Source organism: Heterodontus francisci, chromosome 13 (genome assembly GCF_036365525.1).
Source record: "Heterodontus francisci isolate sHetFra1 chromosome 13, sHetFra1.hap1, whole genome shotgun sequence".
Taxonomy (NCBI): Eukaryota; Metazoa; Chordata; class Chondrichthyes; order Heterodontiformes; family Heterodontidae; genus Heterodontus; species Heterodontus francisci.
Window position 1 is genome coordinate 77852557 of NC_090383.1, and position 21224 is coordinate 77873780.

The 21224-nt window shown below is 42.3% G+C and overlaps 1 protein-coding gene and 1 pseudogene across 3 annotated transcripts in view; both read right to left on the minus strand.

Annotated features, from left to right (window-relative positions):
* LOC137376446 (tyrosine-protein phosphatase non-receptor type 14-like) overlaps positions 1–21224 on the minus strand; it is a 268323-nt gene that overhangs the window by 131965 nt on the left and 115134 nt on the right. The gene's annotated exons all lie outside the window — the stretch shown is intronic.
* LOC137376117 (cytochrome c oxidase subunit NDUFA4-like) lies at positions 13737–14320 on the minus strand (annotated as a pseudogene).

Sequence of the window (21224 nt, forward strand, 5' to 3'; positions counted from 1 at the left end):
TCAGGCACTTAGGTGGAGAAGGATGGGCCTTTCCCAGGATCAAGGACCCCAGGGTAGACGTCCCACCCATTGAGAACTGTCAGCCAGAGGCCAGCAGTGCCACAGGGGAGGCTGTGGCTGCTGTGAGAAACCCATCTGAGGTCTGGGTCGGTGGTGGATCCCAGACTCAGGTAAGTGATGGCAGAGGGGGTTTGCAGGGTAGGATTTGCAGGGGAGGGGGTACAAGGGGCTCAGCAGCAAGGGCAGGAGTGGTTGCTCTCAGTGGACCACCCCCCCCCGCCCTCCCCCCGCCCTTCCGGATGCCAGGTCTCTCGATCAGGCACTGAGTGTCTTTAAACGAGGGAACCCCATCCTCCCACCGGGAGCCGGCAGGCAACCCCACAGAAGTTTGCATGTTGTGTTCCTCGTGTGGGGACAGGCCCATCTGCCACTGAGTTAATACCAGTGGTGGCGTGAAGAGGCCCTTAATTGCCCCTTAAGGGCCTTAACTGGACTTAATTGGGGTAGAGGCAGGAAGGTGGCGGGGTCCCCTCTTGCCACTATGCCACCCGATTAAATGCCCTGCCCACCTCCAAACTCGCCACGGAGGGGGTGGGGGGGGGGGGGGGGGTGGAGAGCATAAAATCCAGGCCTTTATGTCCCTGCAGCTTGCCTTTACTCCAGTCACCCTGTGGTGGCACTGTGGAGGCTGTCTTGTGTATTTGGCTGCTGAAGCTATACCTCCCCTGCTGGTCTTCTGTAAGTCTCTGCTCATGCTCGGCCAAAATCCAGAATCAGCCCATTTGAAACAAAGCTGTTAGTAAAAAAAAAAATCTGATCTGCTTCAGGAAGAGAGTGTGAACGAGAGTAAAAAAGAAATATAAAGGGAGAAAGCACAACTCCAATCTGTTTTTTAATTAATCCTGTTTTTCTTGAAGTAAGGTGATCTCCTGGCAATTTTATTTTCAAAAAAAAAATCAGTCCACTTTTCTGCAGGAAATACACAGGATGAATAATGACAGTCAGAGCTCATTTTATCTGTTTTTGGTGACAAATCAGCCCCATCTCCTAAGGCAGAAAGCCCACTGGGGCTCATATATTTTAAAGTCTATCCCAGGGGCAATCTAATGATAGCTTCCAGTTTAAGAGGAAGGAAGACACAGTTGGTCATTTGATAGGCAAATATGTTGAACAAAAGGCCTTCAAATAATCATCTGCACTTAATTTCTATTAGGATTGATACTGAGAATCTATTCACCCAGGTGTTCAGAGGGAAAGCACTCTGAGCTCTATGTTGAAAGGTATGAGTGGGTGGGTGAGTGAACGTTAGGTGAAGAAACACACGTTTGTGCTCATGGAGAAGATGAGAGCCTGTTAAATGTTTCAAGACTACAGCAGTCTATTTTTGCTTTGCTATTTGCTGATAAAGTACAATTTCGTCCCTTTTTGCTTTATCACCATCTGTTCCCGCAAACCCATTTCTGCTGGTTACACTTTCCAGTAGTTAACAAGGGAGAAAAAAATTGCAAATTATATTTATTCAATGGAAGAAAGCCCTGAATTAGTAATTAAAATCAATCTCCAAATAAAAAAACATTGAACTCTCCTTGGAGGACAAAAATAATATTTTAAAAATTAAGTTGAGAACGACTGCTGAATAATTTTAACTTTTAAAAGATCAATCTTATCCTTTAGCTATCAAGTCATTGTGCCTGCTTGTTCTAGTGGGAAAGCCTCCAACTGTAATTGGTGAACAATATATAGCTTATTGTTCATTTTCTTTTGTGGAGGGGGCTGGAAATGAACTTTCTTCAAGTTTTTGTTGTAAGGGTGAACTACAACTTGTTGATTGTAGAACCTACTACTTTCTTTGGAACTTATTGAAACTGTTTGTTGTAATCTGGGAACTTCTAACGAATAAAAAAGGAAAACCTTACTTAAGCAGCTTCTGAACCTAAAATGTTTAACTTTTCTATTCTCCACACAGATGCGGTGCATTTTCAGCACCTGGATGTTTTTGTTTCAGATCTTCACCATCTTTACTATTTTGCTTTTTAACCTTTAACTGCAGCTGATAAATTATAGTTTGACTATAACTTACTGCATATTTGCTTTGGAGCTGTGGTATCTCAAAAAGGAATGTAATTAAACTCTAGTAATGGGCAACCTCTAACTGCAAATTATTTGACAATTGTTTACTTTTTTTTCCATTCAGGGGATGTGGACATCGCTACCCAGGCCAGCATTTATTGCCCATCCCTAATTGCCCTTGAGAAGGTGGTGGTGAGCCGCCTTCTTGAACCGCTGCAGTCCTTGGGTGTAGGTACACCAACAGTGCTGTTAGGGAGTTCCAGGATCTTGACCCAGCAACAGTGAAGGAATGGCGATATAGTTCCAAGTCAGGATGGTGTGTGGCTTGGAGGGGAATGTGCAGGCGGTGGTATTCCCATGCATTTGCTGCCCTTATCCTTCTAGGTGGTGGTCACAGGTTTGAAAAGTGCTGTCAAAGAAGCCTTGGCGAGTTGCTGCAGTGCATCTTGTAGATGGTACACACTGCTGCCACTGTGCATCTGTGGTGGATAGGGTGCCAATCAAGTGGGCTGCTTTGTCCTGGATGGTGTCGAGCTACTTGAGTGTTGTTGGAGCTGCACCCATCCAGGCAAGTGGAGAATATTCCATCACACCCCTGACTTGTGCCTTGTAGATGGTGGACAGGCATTGGGGAGACAGGAGGTGAGTTACTCGCTGCATAATTCCCAGCCAATGACCTGCTCTTGTAGCCACAGTATTTCTGTGGCTGGTCCAGTTCAGTTTCTGGTCAATGGTGACTCCCAGGATGTTGATAATGGGGTATTCAGCGATGGTAATACCGTTGAATGTTAAGGGTAGATAGTTAGATTCTCTCTTGTTTCAGATGGTCATTGCCTGGCACTTGTATGGTGTCAATGTTACTTGCCACTATCAGCCTAAGTCTGGATATTGTCCAGGTCATGCTGCATATGGACATGCACTGCTTCACTATCTGAGGAGTCGTGAATGGTGCTGAACATTGTGCAATCATCAGCGAACATCCCCACTTCTGACCTTATGATGGAGGGAAGGTCACTGGTGAAGCAGCTGAAGATGGTTGGTTGGACATGGGACACTACACCGAGGAACTCCTGCAGTGATGTCCTGGGACTGAGATGATTGACCTCCAACAACCATAACAATTTTCCTTTGTGCTAGGTATGACTTCAACCAGCATAGAATTTTCCCCGATTCCCAATGACTCCAGTTTTGCTCGGGCTCCTTGATGCCATACTCAGTCAAATGTTGCCTTAATGTCAAGGTCAAGGGGCCTCACATCTGGAGTTCAACTCTTTTGTTCATGTTTGGAGCAAGGCTGTAATGAGGTCAGGAGCTGAGTGGCCCTGGCGGAACCCAAACTGAGCATCAGTGAGCAATTTATTGCTGAGCAACTGCCACTTGATAGCATTGTTGACAACCCCTTCGATCACTTTGCTGGTGATCGGGAGTAGACCGATAGGGCGTTAATTGGCCGGGTTGGATTTGTCCTGCTTTTTGTGAACAGGACATACTTGGGCAATTTTCCACATTGCAGGGTAGATGCCAGTGTTGTAGCTGTACTGGAACAGCTTGGCTAGCGGTGCGGCTAGTTCTGGAGCACAAATCTTCAGTACTATGTTGTCAGGGCCCATAGCCTTTGCAGTATCCATTGCCTTCATCTGTTTCTTGTTATCACGTGGAGTGAATCGGATTGGCTGAAGACTGGCATCTGTGATGCTGGGGACTTCAGGAGGAGGCAGAAATGGATCATTCACTCGGCACTTCTGGCTGAAGACGGATGCAAATGCTTTAGCCTTGTCTTTTGGACTAATGTGCTGGGCTCCTCCATCGTACAGGATGGGGACATTTGTGGAGCCTCCTCCTCCTGTTACTTGTTTAATTGTCCACCACCACTCACGACTGGATGTGGCAGGACTACAGAGCTTACATCTGATCCATTGGTTGTGGGATCGCTTAGCCCTGTCTACTGCATGCTGCTTACACTGTTTGGCATGCAAGTAGTCCTGTGTTGTAGCTTCACCAGGCTGACTCCTCATTTTTAGGTATGCCTGGTGCTGCTCCTGGCATGCCCTCCTGCACTCTTTAATGAACCAGGGTTGGTTCCCCAGCTTGATGGTAATGGTAGAGTGGGTGATATGCCAGGCCATGAAGTTACAGATTGTGGTTGAACACAGTTCTGCTGCTGCTGATGGCCCACAGCACCTCATTGATGCCCAGTTTTGAGTTACTAGATCTGTTCGAAATCTATCGCATTGAGCACGGTGGTAGTGCCACACAAAACGATGGTGGGTACCCTCGGTGTGAAGATAGGACTTCATCTCCAAAAGGACTGTGCGGTGGTCACTCCTACCAATACTGTCATGGACAGATGCATCTGCGACAGGTAGGATGAGGTTAAGTGGGTTTTTCCCTCTTGTTGGTTCCCTCGCCACCTGCCACAGACCTAATCTATCGGCTATGTCCTTCAGGCCTGGGCCAGCTCAGTCAGTGGTGGTGCTACCGAGCCACTTTTGGCGATGGACATTGAAGTCCCGCACCCAGAGTATATTTTGGTGTTCAACATGGAGAAGCAATGTTTCATCAGCAGATGGGGGGTGCAGTAGGTGGTAATCAGTAAGAGGTTTCCTTATCCATGTTTGATCTGATGCCATGAGATTTGATGGGGACAGGAGTCAATATTGAGGACTCCCAGGGCAACTCACTCCCAACTGTATACCACTGTGACGCCACCTCTGGACATACCCGGGGATGGTGATGGTGGTGTCTGGGACATTGCAAGGTGTAATTCGGAGAGTCAAGCTGTTGCTTGACTATTCTGTGGGACAGCTCTCCCAATTTTGGCACAAGCACCCAGATGTTAGTAAGGGGGACTTTGCAGGGGTGACAGGGCTGGGTTTGCTGTGGTCGTTTCCGGTGCTGACGTCATTCCTTCTCTTAGAACTCTGTAGCGGTTTGATACAAGTGAGTGGCTTGCTAGGCCATTTCAGAGGGTATTGCTGTGGGTCTGGAGTCACATGTAGGCCAGGCCAGGTAGGGACGGCAGATTTCCTTCCCTAACGAGCATTAGTGATCCTGATGGGTTTTTACAACAATCGACAATGGTGTCATGATCACCACTACATTTTTAATTGATTTTTTATCAATTGAATTCACCTGCCATGGTGGGATTCGAACCCATGTCCCCAGAGCATTAGCCTGGCACTCTGGGTTACTAGTCTAGTGACATTACCACTACGCCACTGCATCCCTTTGCTGTCTTGAGAAGAGGAACTGGGAATGGGATACTTTGTTAACTTATTCTTTTGCAAACTTTTTCTGATAGGGGAACAGTACCTGTCAAATATTTTCACATTGAAATGAAAAAAAATGCCAGCCCTGCTCCTCTCGAGTCACAGATTGGTGGACCTCTATGCTGAAAGTCTAATCAAAAACTGGACTAGGCCCCTTGAGCCCTCTTATTATTTTAGGCCCTTCTTCACCTTAAAGATAACCCTTCTCCCCAAGTTAGAGCTAGACCAGCTTGGTGTTGTAACTTCCTGTCCCCACACCACCCCCTCCCTAATTTATCCAGCTCTCCCTCACTGGTCCTAAAAACAGCCCTGCTTCTTTGTGGACTATGTTCCTCTTTCGACGGCCAGTTGCTCCCACTCATTTCCTGCTCCCACTCATTTCCTGTTACCACCTCCTCAGACACAAAAATTAGCATCATTGCTCTTTCATCAGCCTTCCCGCTGTTCCAGCCATACAGAAAAAATGCTGCCTCCAAGAAATATCAACACCATTTATTCCTGACTTCTCACCCAGTAAAAACAGACCAGATAGTTGGAAATAATAATGTTAAGACGACAGCGTTATAAGTCCATTGTCTCAAACAACTAGATAAAATACAATTAGCTCAGGATAAGTGAGTCATTGCAAATCTGGTGAGTTCATTTTATGGGGCATCGTAAATCCATGACATTTCAAGGCAGTGGAAATTACTTTGGGCAATATCCACTCATAGGCTTACTGATGACATTTGTAACTAAAGGTAAATACATTCTACCAGCACTCTGGCAAAGCCAGCAATAGCATGCAACGTTTTCCACACAGCCAACTTTTTACCTGCACTCATGGAGTAACAGTTAAAAGCACCAGTTCTGTGGAGCCATAATAATCAGCTCCTGAATGTTGAAAGACATTTTTTTTCCAAATACCTGAAAATCACCTCTGAATCAGCGCCAGACCGACTGGTGGAAGCTTTGGTGCAACATATGTTCACTTTTTTATTAGGCTTTGGAACGGGCTGCAGCTTCTGAGTTTGGTCACTGACTCAGTGTTATAAATAGTAACTCAGATACTCTTCCACTGCTTGCCCAGAGGAAGAATTTTACTGGCCATGGTGTGGAGAGGCTGAAATTCCTGTAAAATAATCTTGGCTTCATTTTTATGATTCTAAGTAAAGCTGGGACACTGCTTCAGGGCCACAATTGTAAGCAAAGTATTCTATTCCATTCAAAATGTCCCTTTCTGTGTTTTATTATGTGGTTTATTAAAGTATTTCAGGGTCATTCTCTGGGAATTCTTAATTTAATCTTACTCCATTATCTAACTGCATCAACAGGTAGCAGAGTCATGCCCTTTTGTTTTATTTTCATAGGTTGCAGCTTATCAGCCTGAGATTGTTTTTGATTGATGCAAGAACAGTTGAAAGCAGCTAATGTTATCATACTTATAAAAGCATTTTAAGTAATGCCGGACCAATTTTCAGCTGTGTGTATACCCTAAAGCCTACCTGTGCAAGGTTAAGTACATTCTTTGTAATATATGCGGGCTAGTGCTTGGGCTTTATTTGAATATGTGATGTGTATTTCAGCTGTGACCTCCACTCTGTTACATTAATGGAAGTCAGCATCTATCACAATAGCTTCTTTTATTCGCACTCCTGTCTTCGATTTTTTCTACTTCTGCTCTTTGCATTTGTCTTTCTACCGATGTATATTTTCTTAGCCTTACTCTTGGTATTTGTATTCCCACTTCTCAAGTGTTGCTGCCACTGTTTTTCAAGCAAAGTTCTAATATTTCCTTTTAACTCCTGCTTTCAGCATTTCCATTTTTAACTACAGCTGTAATTAATTCATTTCTAGCCCTAGTGTTTGTTTTCTTATTGTCAATCCAGTAATTTTTTCCACCCCAAACATATCACTCCCAGCATCTGGATTATTTTTTAAAGGCACTGAGTGTTTCTCTTTTCAACAGCTACCTCATTCCAACCCCTGAACTCCTCTTGCTGCTTGTCTGACATCCAGTTTTAGATGAGTAGAAATTTCCTCCAATTAATTATTGAGAAGACTGAAGCTACAAACTCGATTGCCTAGCCTCTGACTCCATCCCCCTTGTCATGCAGGCCCGCACCTGCCAAGAATGAGGCATATTAATTTTGTCATACGAACATTGATTTTTTAAAACTTGCTGCAAAGAGAAGGCCTGTTACAAGGGCTGCCAGACACTTAGTTGAAAAACATTTGCTTGCTAACAGACAGTGCTTGTGGAGACAAAAGGACCATTCCCTGACACATTCAACCCACAGTGGATTTTGATCACCAGACATTGAAGGTGTAAGGAAGAGCATTCCAGAGACTGGAATCCACAAAAGCCAGGACTGCTTAAATCAGCTGGTCACATGACTAACTGGCTGGTCCAGGATTTTTGAACTAGCCACAGAGTTTTTGAACTCAAAGATTGTTTGCTCCTGGAGTGAGAAGAACTCTCCTGTCCTCTCCCATCTCTTTCTCACAAGCCTCTGGACCCACTGAGGACACATGAACTTCAAGAGAGAAAAGTCTCCTACAGCGAACAAGGTTTAATAAGAATACTGGGCCCCAACCAAAAGCAAAATCTACCTACAATCAAGGACTTTACAGCGAGCTCGAAGAACAGTAACCAAACGCATCTTCAGATATTGCCTCAAACTTTTCCACTTTATTTCTTCTGCTCTTTTCTGTCTCTATCTGCATGTGTGTATCGCGTATGCATGCTAGCATGGGCGTGTCATGTATCCGTAGGCATTAACTGAATTAAAATTTAAGTTTAATAAATTTCAACCTTTTTTCTTTATACCTAAGAAAACCTATTTGACTAGTTTCTTTGCCTTATAATTGGAAGTTAGTGAACAAGGATTCACTAAGGGGGAAACTAAATAAAACGGTGTGTTTAAATTTAAACCCTGTTACGGTAAGACCAGGTGAAAGCTGAGAGGGAACCCTAGACCACTTTCTCACTGGATTGCAAGAGAAATATGGATGCTAGCATCCGGATTTTACCCACAGACAAATGAAAGAAATTAGGAAGCCACATTGTTCCCAATCAAAAAAAAAAAGCAAGATTTCAATACAGATTTTCTTGGTTGTGTGTGCTAGAATACTAACATGTCTGCGACTGAAGCTAGTAGCTCCCCAAGCCTGGGAGAAGTAACTTGGGATAAGTTAAAAGCAGTTAAAAGAGGAGTTGAGGAAAGTGGCTGAATAGTGTGGGATTACTATACGTGGCACGGCTAGGAAGTCTGAACTCCTAATGCTGGTGGCCAACCATTTTTCCCTTGAATCTGAAGAGGTAGAACTTTACAGCGAGCTCGAAGAACAGTAACCAAACGCATCTTCAGATATTGTCTCAAACTTTTCCACTTTATTTCTTCTGCTCTTTTCTGTCTCTATCTGCATGTGTGTATCGCGTATGCATGCTAGCATGGGCACACTGCATAGCCGTAGGCATTAACCGAATTAGAGTTTAAGTTTAATAAATTTCAACCTTTTTTCTTTAAACCTAAAAAAACCTGTGACTAGTTTCTTTGCCTTAACGGGCGGCACAGTGGCTCAGTGGTTAGCACCGCAGCCTCACAGCTCCAGCGATCCGGGTTCAGTTCTGGGTACTGCCTGTGCAGAGTTTGCAAGTTCTCCCTGTGACTGTGTGGGTTTCCGCCAGGTGCTCCGGTTTCCTCCCACAGCCAGAGACCTGCAGGTTGATAGGTAAATTGGCCATTGTAAATTGCCCCTAGTGTAGCTGGGTGGTAGGAGAATTGAGGGAAGGTGGGGATGTAGTGGGGAATATGGGATTAATGTAGGATTAGTATAAATGGGTGGTTGTTGGTCGGCACAGACTCGGTGGGCCGAAAGGCCTGTTTCAGTGCTGTATCTCTCTATGACTCTATAATTGGAAGTTAATGAAAAAGGATTCACTAAGGTGGAGCTAAAAAAAAATGGTGTTTAAAATTAAACCCTGTTGCGGTAAGACCGGGTAAAAGCTGAGGGAACCCTACACCCCTTTCTCACTGCGTCGAAACACCCTCCTTAGCCACTGTCTGAGGCTGAACTGGACTGTTTGCTACCTTGGCACTCGACATTACCCTGAGCTAAGTTTCAAACCCCATATCCTCTCTAACACCAAGACTGCCTACTTTCACCTCCATCTCTGCCCCTTCCTCAGCTCATCTACTGCTGAAACCCTTACCCATGCCTTTGTTGCATCCAGACTTAACTCTTTTAATGCTCTACTGGCTGACCTCCCATCTTCCATAAACTTGAGCTCATCTAAAACTCTGCTCCTAACTTGCTCCAAGTCCCATTCATCAACCACCTATGTGCCACGGCAATGCCTCGATCTAAAAATTCTCATTCTTGTGTTCCAAATCCTCTATGACGTCACCTCTTCTCAGCTCTGTAACCTCCTCCATTTTAGAGCCTTCCCAGATATCTGCATTCCTCCAACTCTGACCTCTGTTTCTAAGATGAAAATGGAGAATGCACATAGAAAAATAGGAGTAGGACATTCGGCCCTTCAAGCCAGCTCCACCATTCTATACGATCATGGCTGATCACCCAAACTCAGTACCCTGTTCCCGCTTTCTCCCCGTATCCCTTGATCCCATTAACCCTAAGAACTATATCTAACTCTTTCTTGAATATATTTAATGATTTGGCCTCAATTGTTTTCTGTGGTAGAGAATTCCACAGGTTCACCACTATCTGGGTGAAGAAATCCCTCCTCATCTCAGTCCTAAATGGCTTACCTCTTATCCTTAGACCGTGACCCCTGGTCCTGGACTCCCCCGCCATCGGGAACATCCTTCCTGCATCTAGTCTGTCCAGTCCAGTTATAATTTTGTAGATACCATTCTTCTAAACTCTAGCAAAAACAAACCTAATGGACCCAATCTCTCTTCATACATCAGTCCTGCCATCCCAGGGATCAGTCAGGCTGCTGTGCTTTCAGCTGCCTAGGCCCCAAGCTCCGGAATTCTCTCCACCTCACTCTCCTCCTTTATGTCATTCCTTAAAACCTACCTCTTTGACCAAGCTTTTGGTCACATCTTAATACCTATGAAGCGACTTGAGACATTTTTACTACATTAAAGGCACTATATGAATGCAAGTTGTTGCTTCCATATTAGCCCAGTTTCAAGTGCTTCACTTTCTATCTGTCTAGCATTTTTATTCCCACTTTTGGTATTTGAATTTTATCACTTCCCCTTTATTTTAAATCACGATTCTTTTGCTCAGTTTCATCCTATTCCTGCCTTTCAAAAGGAAAATTCCACTTGAAAAAAAAGGGAAAAAAAGCAAGGCTTGTGTTTATATAGTACTTTTCACAACCACAGGGCATTCCAAAATACTTCTCAATCAATTCGGTACTTTTGAAGTGAGTCATTGCTGTAATGTAGGAAATTCAGCAGCCAATTTGACACAGCAAGCTCCCACAAACAGCAAAGTGATAATGACTAGATATTGTTTTTTGGTGACATTGATTGAAGAATAAATATTGGCCAGAACACCAGGGATAACTCCCCTGCTCTTCTTTGAAATATGCGGTGGGATATTTTACGCCCACCTGAGGGACCAGACAGGCCCTCAGTTTAACATCTCATCCGAAAGACGGCACCTCTGACAGTACAGCCCTGCCTCAGTACTGCACTGGAGTGTCAACTTTAATTTTTGTGTTCAGTCCTAGAGGGGACTTGAATCCCTGATTCAGAGGCGAGACAGCTATCAACTGAGCCACAGCTGATACCTAATGTGATGTATCCCTCCCCAGATTCCCACCCAATTTTTATAATTATATGTATGTGATTTTTAGCTTTTCTCACTACCTTTTTGCTCACCATTCTCTTCGTATTGGCCAAAGCACCATCTTTCATGCTTCTACCTTATCCTATCATCGCCAGCACAAAAGTCTCGTGAGCCCTTAATTTTCCTGCTGAAACTTCACAACACTTCCCATCAATTACCTTGTACCCCCAACTTGCCATAAACTCTTTCCCCAACTCATTATCACCAATTTCTCCAGAGTTCAATTGTTTCTTAATGTTTCATATCTTCCCATGGAGCTCACAGAAGGAGTGTTCACGTCATAGTCCCGGTCAGGCTTTGTCTAGCCTGCAAATGCTTCTACAACTCTACACCCATCATAGCCTGCATGGAATAATGGTGAGGGAAGGTGAAGTGACACAACAAGAAGATACTTCCCCATTACATAATGGGTGGGTTTCTTCCCACAGCCAAAGACTTACAGGTTGATAGGCAAATTGGCTATTGTAATTTGCCCCTAGTGTAGGTAGACGGTAGGAGAATGGTGGAGAATATGGGATTAATGTAGGATTAGTATAAATGGGTGGTTGTTGGTCGGCACAGACTCGGTGGGCCGAAGGGCCTGTTTCAGTGCTGTATCTCTCTATGACTCTACATAAGCATTTCCCAACTTAACCCTGCAATATGGGAAACCACCTTGTATACCCTCTTCCCTAGTCATGCTCATCACTTCTGCATGGAGAAAACAAGCAGAGGACCTGTCCTTGGGCAGAACACCGCCACAGCATGGCGCTCCTGCAATGTCCAAGCTCACATGCACTCAAAACAGAGAAACTGACGCTCATAAATATAAACTGTTAATAGTTTTATTCTACCACATATTTACATAATACTATAGAATTTCTATTTAATACTTTAGTATAAACTTCTTTACATATTCAAAAACATCTATAAAAACATCTTACTGTAAAATTTATATATTCCACATTTATTTTCAATTTCCTTGCTCTGAAAACTCTACCATACATTCTTCCAGTCTTCAGTTCTGATGAAAGGAATGCACCTGAAACCTCATTACCCACCTTTTGTATTTTCAGCTTCTCATTTTCCGTTTTCATGACTTTTTTCCTACCTCTACTCCTGCTTTTAAAAAGATCGGTGTACTAAACATTTCTCTGTTCCTCCACTCCATTGAGAACTTTTATCAATGGTATAATTCTATTCTTTTCCACAAAATGTACCATTTTACATTTATCTACATTGAACTGTATTTGCCATATAACTGCTTATTCCACTGGCCAAGTCTTCATGCAATCTCCTGTATCCTTCCTCACAGTTTGCCATGTTCAGCAATTTGGTATCCTCAGCAAATTCTGACACTGTTCTATGTCCATATGTAAATCATTTATGTACTAGCCGATTTCCTATAACAATATTGACAGATATAGCAGGGTCTGCAATATGATTGTAATATTTAACTGCTAAGATACAGCAGTCTTTCAACTTAACTTGCTTAATGCCAATCCTCAGGTGTCCTTTTCAAATGAGCACCATACTGCAGTCAATTTGGGGAAACTGCTTATAAATCTCTGGATCCTGCCCTTGGGCAGAGGCCAGGTTATCAGGATCATTTTGAAGTGCGACATTTGAAGTGTGGTGTATGCAGGCTACATGTCCTTACACAGATCCCTGAGACATGCCACTAACTACATTGTTTTTTTCATTCGCACAACCATTTATTCCTACTCTCTATCCTTCAGCAATCCACCTATGCCATCCACCACGTTATCTTTAATACTATAGGTCTTAATCTTAGTAGTAATTGCCTTATGTGGCACTTATCAAACATCTTTTAAAGATCAAATATATCATATCCAAAACATTCTCTTGGCCTATATCCTTAGTAATGCATGCTCCAGCAAGCTTTGTTCACCAACATCAGCATCTTGATTTCAAAACTGTCATCCTGGTTTTCAAATCCCTCCATGGCCTTGCCCCTCCCCATCTCTAATCTCCTCTAGCCCCACAGCCCTGCGAGATACCTGCACTCCTCTAATTCTGGCCTTTTAAGCATCCCCAATTTTAATCGCTCCACCATTGGTGGCTGAGCCTTCAGTTGCCTAGGCCTTAAGTTCTGGAATACCCTCCCAACACCTCTCCACCTTGGTTTCCTCCTTTAAGACAGTCCTTAAAAATTATGTCTTTGGCCAAGCTTTTAGTCATCTGACCTAATGTTTCCTTATATAGTTCAGTGACATATTTTGTTTTATAATGCCCCTGTGAAGCACCTTGGGACATTTTATTACATTGAAGGTGCTATATAAATACAGGTTGTTGTTGTTCTGCATACAAAGGTTGGAATTTGACATCTGTGCATCATCAGTTGTTCCATTCTGGGATATTAGTTGACTAATGGCTTCCTGAGTAAATGTCTCAATTGGCCATGTATTGTTTTTAAAAAGGTAGTGCATCAAATTTCATATATACACAAATAAAGTACAAGATATTAGTTTCCTGAATCTTGCACTAAAACTCATACACAGGTAACAGTAGTAATATAGGTTCCAATGTGCGACAAGCTTCACGGCCCAGCAAAGCCATCTGGACAAGATGTTCTGCCTTCAAAATTTAGAAGTCTGGGTGATTCTTCTTCAGCTTACTGTAGTCCATGTTTATAGAAAAGAACTTTTCTAAACAGTGGCGCAGTGGTTAGCACCGCAGCCTCACAGCTCCAGCGACCCGGGTTCAATTCTGGGCACTGCCTGTGTGGAGTTTGCAAGTTCTCCCTGTGTCTGCGTGGGTTTCCACCGGGTGCTCCGGTTTCCTCCCACATGCCAAAGACTTGCAGGTTGATAGGTTAATTGGCCATTATAAATTGCCCCGAGTATAGGTAGGTGATAGGGAAATATAGGGACAGGTGGGGATGTGGTAGGAATATGGGCTTAGTGTAGGATTAGTATAAATGGGTGGTTGATGGTCGGCACAGACTCGGTGGGCTGAAGGGCCTGTTTCAGTGCTGTATCTCTAAACTTGTACTGCTCAGTGTGTGCTATCTTATTCCACGGCCCAGGGTTGTTCTTGCGATTCCAGCTCACATCAGGGTTACGGAGAGCAAGTTGCAGGTGATAAATGCTTGCTCCAAAACTTCCAGCTCCAATGAAGACGAATAATAGAATTTAGCTCAGGTGTCTCTTGGCCTGGCACATCATCATTCCATCACACAGACTGGGAAAGCTCCAAATTCAATTTCATGTCTGCGTGCTGAGTTAGTTGGGGCAATGGCAAAGGTATTACAATTGACAAGAACACTCCTGGGCTGTGGACAGGGAAAGCAGATAAACAGCCAGCATTTCCAGGCCTGTCCAATAACTATTCGATGACTGTGCTGGAAAATTAGCCTGTATGAATATTGGCCACGGACAAGATTACTCTTTTCTGCGATGCTTCTATCCCTTCTAAAACTCACTATCAAGGCTATAGGTTCCCCATTATATTCACAGACAAGATTTGAATTACTCACCAAGCTAAGATCCAGATTTTTTTTTTTTTAAATTCTTTCATGGAATGTGGGCCTCACTGGCAAGGCCAGCATTTGCTGCCCATCCCTAATTGCCCTTGACACCCGAGTGGCTTGCGAGGCCATTTCAGAGGGCAGTTAAGAGTCAACCACATTGCTGTAGGTCTGCAGCCACATGTAGGCCAGTCCAAGTAAGGACAGCAGAAACAACAGATTTGCTTCCCTAAAGGACATTAGTGAACCAGATGGGTTTTTACAGCAATCGATGCTAGTAATGGTGCCATGAAACTAAGACTAGCTTTTAATTCCAGATTTTTATTAATTAATTAAATTTAAATTCCACCAGCTGCCGTGGTGGGATTTGAACCCATGTCCCCAGTATATTACCCCAGGCCTCTGGATTACTAATTCAGTGACACTACCAATACACCACCGCCTCCCCCTTAGTTCTGTTTATTTTCAAACATGTCAACAGAAATGGCACATTATTTCCCCGAGTCTGTTACCGTCCCTATTTGTCTCGCTCCATTGCGGCTGTGAAACAACTCTTTTCTCTCCATTACTTTCCCCTTTCTATTATGTTACTCTGTGTTTGCTCTTCTCTCCCTCTTTCTTGGTCTGTGCTTCTATTATTTCCAACCTATGTTTTTGTAAATCTTCTTGCTCTCCCCTATTCCTCTGCTTCTTTCTCTGTCTGTGCTGATTGAAGTATTGCCATCACCGAACACTGCAGCCTAATACCAGTTAAAATGGCTTTGCAATCTGGACTGCAGCCTGCCTTTTGAAACTCCTGGTCTAAGATCAAAAAGAATGATCATTTGGGTGAGGTACCAGGGCGAGCCAGCATAGGAAAGAGGATAAAACTAAAAAGAAAAAAAAATTAGCTTAAAAATTAAACAGGGAGGTGCTTATAGCTACATTTTAATATAAAAGGTGGTAATTCATTAGATGTCAATCTACATATAAAACAGTTGTGTAACAGCTATATTTTGAAATTGCTGAGACACTGTGTCAGCACTGTAGAGGATGTCACACAGACAGTATTACTATAGTAACAACTTAAGTAGTTGTAAACATCCACAAACATTGTGCTACCCTCCCTTCCCCAAGTTCTTTAAGAGATGCACGTTTAAATGGAATAGGTCACATTTGAACTGAACAATTTATTTCAACAGCAGAGGTTTCAACCGTAAATAAAGAACTTTCTGGCATTAGTTCAAAGAGCAATTGAAATTATATTTTTTATATTAAAATGACAGGTTGTTCAATAGATTAGTACAGGGGTCAACTTCAGACAGGAACATGGTGATGATAGGTTGTCTGCACTGAAAGAATCTTTGCCCATGATGCAGCAAAGCTTTCAAATGATTTAATTAATAGCATTTCAGACAAGTTGTTTACATCTTCTCAAAAGAAGGTGCATTATTTGCACGTTGTGACTTGTATCTGTTGTACGGCATTGTGTGGAGTCGAAGGTACAGCAAATATACAACTTTAAACTTGTCAGAAGCAGGATTAGGGTGACCAGCATTCCAAGTATATGACATTTACAGGCACTTTCTGGTAATAATGACCCAAAGCTTCTCTCTATGTGTTAAGGTGGCATTTTACCAAGGGTCCACACCAAAAATTAACCATTCATGTAAACTTATGGAGGCACTCAGGATTTAGGAAAAAAAACTCTTATGGATTTTGATGCTGATAAGCAGATCAGCCATTAACAATCTTTAGGTCACTGCCAGTTATTTTGCTGAAATCAAAATGTTTTTGGAGCTGGCCTTAAATCAAACTACATTTTTTTTTAAAGTTGCTTCACCTCAGAGACAGATGGAGCAAGAAGGGAGAAGAGCATTTAAACTAAATTGGCAGGGGGATAGGCACCAGCATATAGAAGTAGATGTAAAACTCTCTGACTCTATGAATATAAAAGAGACATTATGGAGTCAGAGTGATGGATAGTACTAGAGAAGGAGGAGATAGCAGCAGACTAAGAAGGACTATGTGAAATCCAAGGACAGGTTTAGAATGAATGTATGTAAACACACAAAGCATGGTAAATAAGGTTGGTGAGCTACAAGCACAAATAGCCATGTGGGAAGATGATGTAGCGGCAATAACAGAAATGTGACTTCAAATGGTGAGGACTGGGCGCTTAATATTCAGGGATACAAAGTATTCAGAAAAGATAGGGAAGGAATAAAGGGAGGTGGATGCAGTACTGATTAGGGAAAACAGTGTAGTGTTGGAAAAAGAGGATGCCCTTAAGGGGGCAAGGACAGAATCCATGCAAGAACTATAGAGTGGTGATATTGGGGGACTTTAATTCCACAAATATTAATTGAGATAATGTTAAAGTAAAGGGTAAGGAGTGCGTGTGTATGTGTGGTTGCGGGGGGGTGCGGGGGGGGGGGGGGGGGGTGGGGGGGGAGCGGTGAGGAAGAGAAATTTCTAAAGTATGTTCAGGAGAACTTCCTTGACTACTATGTTCTTGATCCAGCCAAGGAGGAGCACTGATGGATCTGGTGCTGGGAAATGAGGTGGACCAAGTGATTGTGGTGCAACACTTGGATAAGAGTGATCATTGTATCAGAAGGTTTAGATTAGCAATGGAGAAAAGCAAGGAACAATCTAAAGTAGAATTTCTAAATTGAAAAAGTGCCAACTTCAATGGGATGAGAAGGGATCTAGCCAGGGTAAAATTAAATCAAAGAATGACAGGAAAAAGGGTAATGAATGATCTTTACTAGGCCCCCAAACAGTAGTAGAGATGTAAGGGATAGCATTAAACAGGAAATTAGTGCTAGGGAAATTACTGGGGTTAAAGGCTGACAAATCCCCAGGGCCTGATAATCTACATCCCAGAGTACTAAAGGAAGTGGCCCTGGAAATAGTGGATGCATTGGTGGTCATCGTCCAAAATTCTATAGACTCTGGAGCAGTTCCTACAGATTGGAGGGTAGCTAATGTAACCCCACTAGTTAAAAAAGGAGGGAGAGAAAACAGAGAACCTCAGACCAGTGAGCCTTACATCAGTAGTGGGGAAAATGCTAGAGTGTATTATAAAAGGATGTGATAGCAGAACACCTGGAAAGCATAAATGGGATAGGGCAAAGTCAGCATGGGTTTACGAAAGGGAAGTCATGCTTAACAAATTTACTGGAGATTTTTGAGGATGTAACTAGTAGAATAGATAAGGGAGAACTAGTGGATGTGATGTATTTGGATTTTCAGAAAGCTTTTGATAAGGTCCCACATAAGAGGTTAGTGAGCAAAATTAAAGCACATGGGATTGGGGGCAATATGAAAATGTACAAAATGACCATGTCTGGCCCTGGCCTATTCTGTTTTTTGCCTTTCCTAGGAGATTACATACCTTTTGAGGGGTTGGGAAGAATGTAGTCATCATGCTCCAGATATCATGAGTGTGGGACAAGCTCGAGGGTCCAGCTGGTCTTGTCCTGCCCATCATTTTTGTACATTCGTATGAATAAGATTATAACATTTTAAACCTTCACCACAAGTGCAAACGTTGGGAGGTGAGGTAGTTTTCATAAGCAAACCTAATCTCATATGAACCAAAACCAGCTTCTTTACGTGTGCCACAAGTAGGATAACATGCCATGGAACTAACAATTATTTTTCAGTCATGGTAGGGTACACTGAGATTATGCAGCATGCCCATCATGCTTGCCTGCCCTCTCCAAAAGGCAAGCAAATACCACACTATTAGGCAATTGCATTCAGGCTAAAAGGAATCGCAATGGGATTAAAACATCTGCAAGAGTTTTGGATGATACAGTATTATATAAACTTCCTGATGCATTGTCATATGCTGACAGGATTCCTATGTTGACTTCATGAAGTTGAACTTCACAAATAAACTGAAGAAAAATATTTCAGCACTTATCCAAATCCGGAAAAAGGGCTGTCTACCACTCAAGCACAATGACGCTTACTGTGTCGAGAGTGTCTGGATAAGCAAATACTTCTGCCTTGTCCAGATTTCTATTAATGCTTTGACTGAAAATATAGAATTTAGTTCTAACCTCGAATAAAGCATGTTATCTTTAGTAATTTATATATCAAACAATCTGCCATTTGTCTCACCTTCAGGTCTCAATCAAGGGAATAGAAGTCAGCTTTATCCCAATTAGTTATTTCAAGACTGTATGGTTCAAAATACAGAAATGTTACCTTTTGACACAGGATAAAAACATGTGCTGGTGAGTACGCTGATTTTTTTTTAAAAAGACACAGTAAAGCTGTTTATTATAAGGTCAATCATAAGTCACAAGGATGGAGGAACTTCTTTTTCACATTATCAATGTCCATTTTATACTGACAGAATCCCTTTGGTAATCTTTCCTTTTACAGAATGCATGTTGCTTTTGATAAACATCACAGCAAGTTCATTAAACGCCTCGGTGATTAGGGATCAAAGTTTTTAAAGTGGCAACTTTTCAATCACTCTCATGATTGTTTGCAGTGGCTTCCCGCCACTTTCAATTTTCACCTCTTCTCCAAAAATTACTCATTGTATCCATACTATTCCCCTTGGTCAGAATGGTAGAGCTATTGTAGCCAAGGTCTTCTCCAGAGAGAGCATTAATCTTCCTCATTGATCAAGCTACTTAACAAAGCTAGAAGGGCAGTATCCTTTCATAAGGACCAAGTTGAGAATGAAAATCTTAACAATGCAAGTGTTTTAAAAACACATAATTACTTCTAATGGTGTATAACCTAGTATTCTAATATTTGATTCTTTCGCTGTGTTTGGTTAACAATTGTTTCTTACAGTCAGCAGTAAATTTAACACTAAATCGGGATGGACTGCGTTTAGCTGTACTGAGTTGTACTATGTTACACTGGCATAAAATATACATGACATAAACTCAAATTAAACTAACTAATGGAAAAAATATCACGTATACTGTTGAAGTAAGGTTAAGCAAACTCTTATTACAACAGTAGCATTAAATTATGAAGTCTACAAGTGACCGACATCACCAATCTGGCAATAAAGAGAATTATATAAGTGCTTTGTCATTTCTCAGAGGAGAACTTGTCAATCTATCAATCTCCACAGTATATACACCCCAGCGAGTAGTGCCTATAACAGAACTGCACCGGCAATGACAATGGGGTCTCGTCTGATCACTTTCTCTCTTGCCTGAAGAAAGCCGGCCCAAAGCAAATAGCTCAAATGCCACAAGATGGAATTAGATGAAGGAAAAAACAGCTAAACAGAATGATTACTTCAGCTTAATCATTGCAAAAAAAAAACTATTAATCTGAAACTGGATCGCCTATTCAGCTAAACTCTAAGGGCCCATGGCAAGAATCAATGCAAATGTTTGCTCAACAAATAAGCAACTGATGAAGAAAATGTTCACAAACTCCTTTGGGGAACATGTAGAGAAACTCAAACGTTTATAGGCTGGAAATAGTTCCTGACATAGATGAAATTACATGCTGCTAATGTTATCTCTTAGCAATCACTGTGAATGAATCACTGTGAGTTTATAGCTGCATATCTCCTAACTCAAATTTTTCATAACGATACCATCGTGCATCAACTGTGTGGAGTGACTGGCCACCACCATCAACCATTGGCAGAAGAGTGAACCCAATTAAAATTAGCCCACCAATTTCAAAGTCTGCATTTTTAAATTGACTTAAAATACATGGTGGTAATCTGAGTATTAATTGCATCATGCGGCTCAAATAATAGTCATAAATCCATCTTGCTGCTTATGACTATCATCTGACACCATCAATTGCCTAATAATTACTACTGGATACCGGAGGTATTCTTTTGGCTTGTCAGTAGAAGTGGGTGGATGGGGGAGAAAGAGGGGGCAGAAATTGGATATGGAGTTTTGATGTCATTTTTCACCTGTTAAACAGATACGCCATACAAATGGGATCATAAACAATTCGCTCTCAATTAAAATACTGGAAACTCCCACCATTCTTAGGATCGACTCGGCTACTTCTTCAAATACAGTAAACTCACCAAACTAGTTATTTCAATGGAGTATACAGCAGATCAACCCAAGTGTAATTTTTTCCCTGCATGTTTTACAAAAGATGGTATGTTATCTAAACCAAAGAGAATAGTATCAAAAATAGTTCACTTGTAAAATTGTCACTAATAATTGCTGGCAGTGAAAGATTTTTGGAACTTGTACTGGATTTCACTTCTATGGATAAAGCCTATGAGCCAACATATAGAGTCATACAGCATAGAAACAGGCCCTTCGGCCCACCGCGTCCATGCCGACCATAATGCCTATCTATACGAATCCCATCTGCCTGCATTAATTCCATATCCCTCTATGCCTTGCTCATTCAAGTACCTGTCCAGATGCCTCTTAAATGTCGCTACTGTTCCTGCCTCCACCACCTCCTCAGGCAGCTCATTCCAGATACCCACTATTCTTTGTGTGAAAAATTTACCCCTTTGCTCCCCTTTAAACCTCCTCCCTCTCACCTTAAATCTATGCCCTCTAGTTTTACTCACCCCTACCATGGGAAACAGACTCTGGCTATCTACCCTATCTATGCCTCTCATAATTTTATATACCTCTATCATGTCC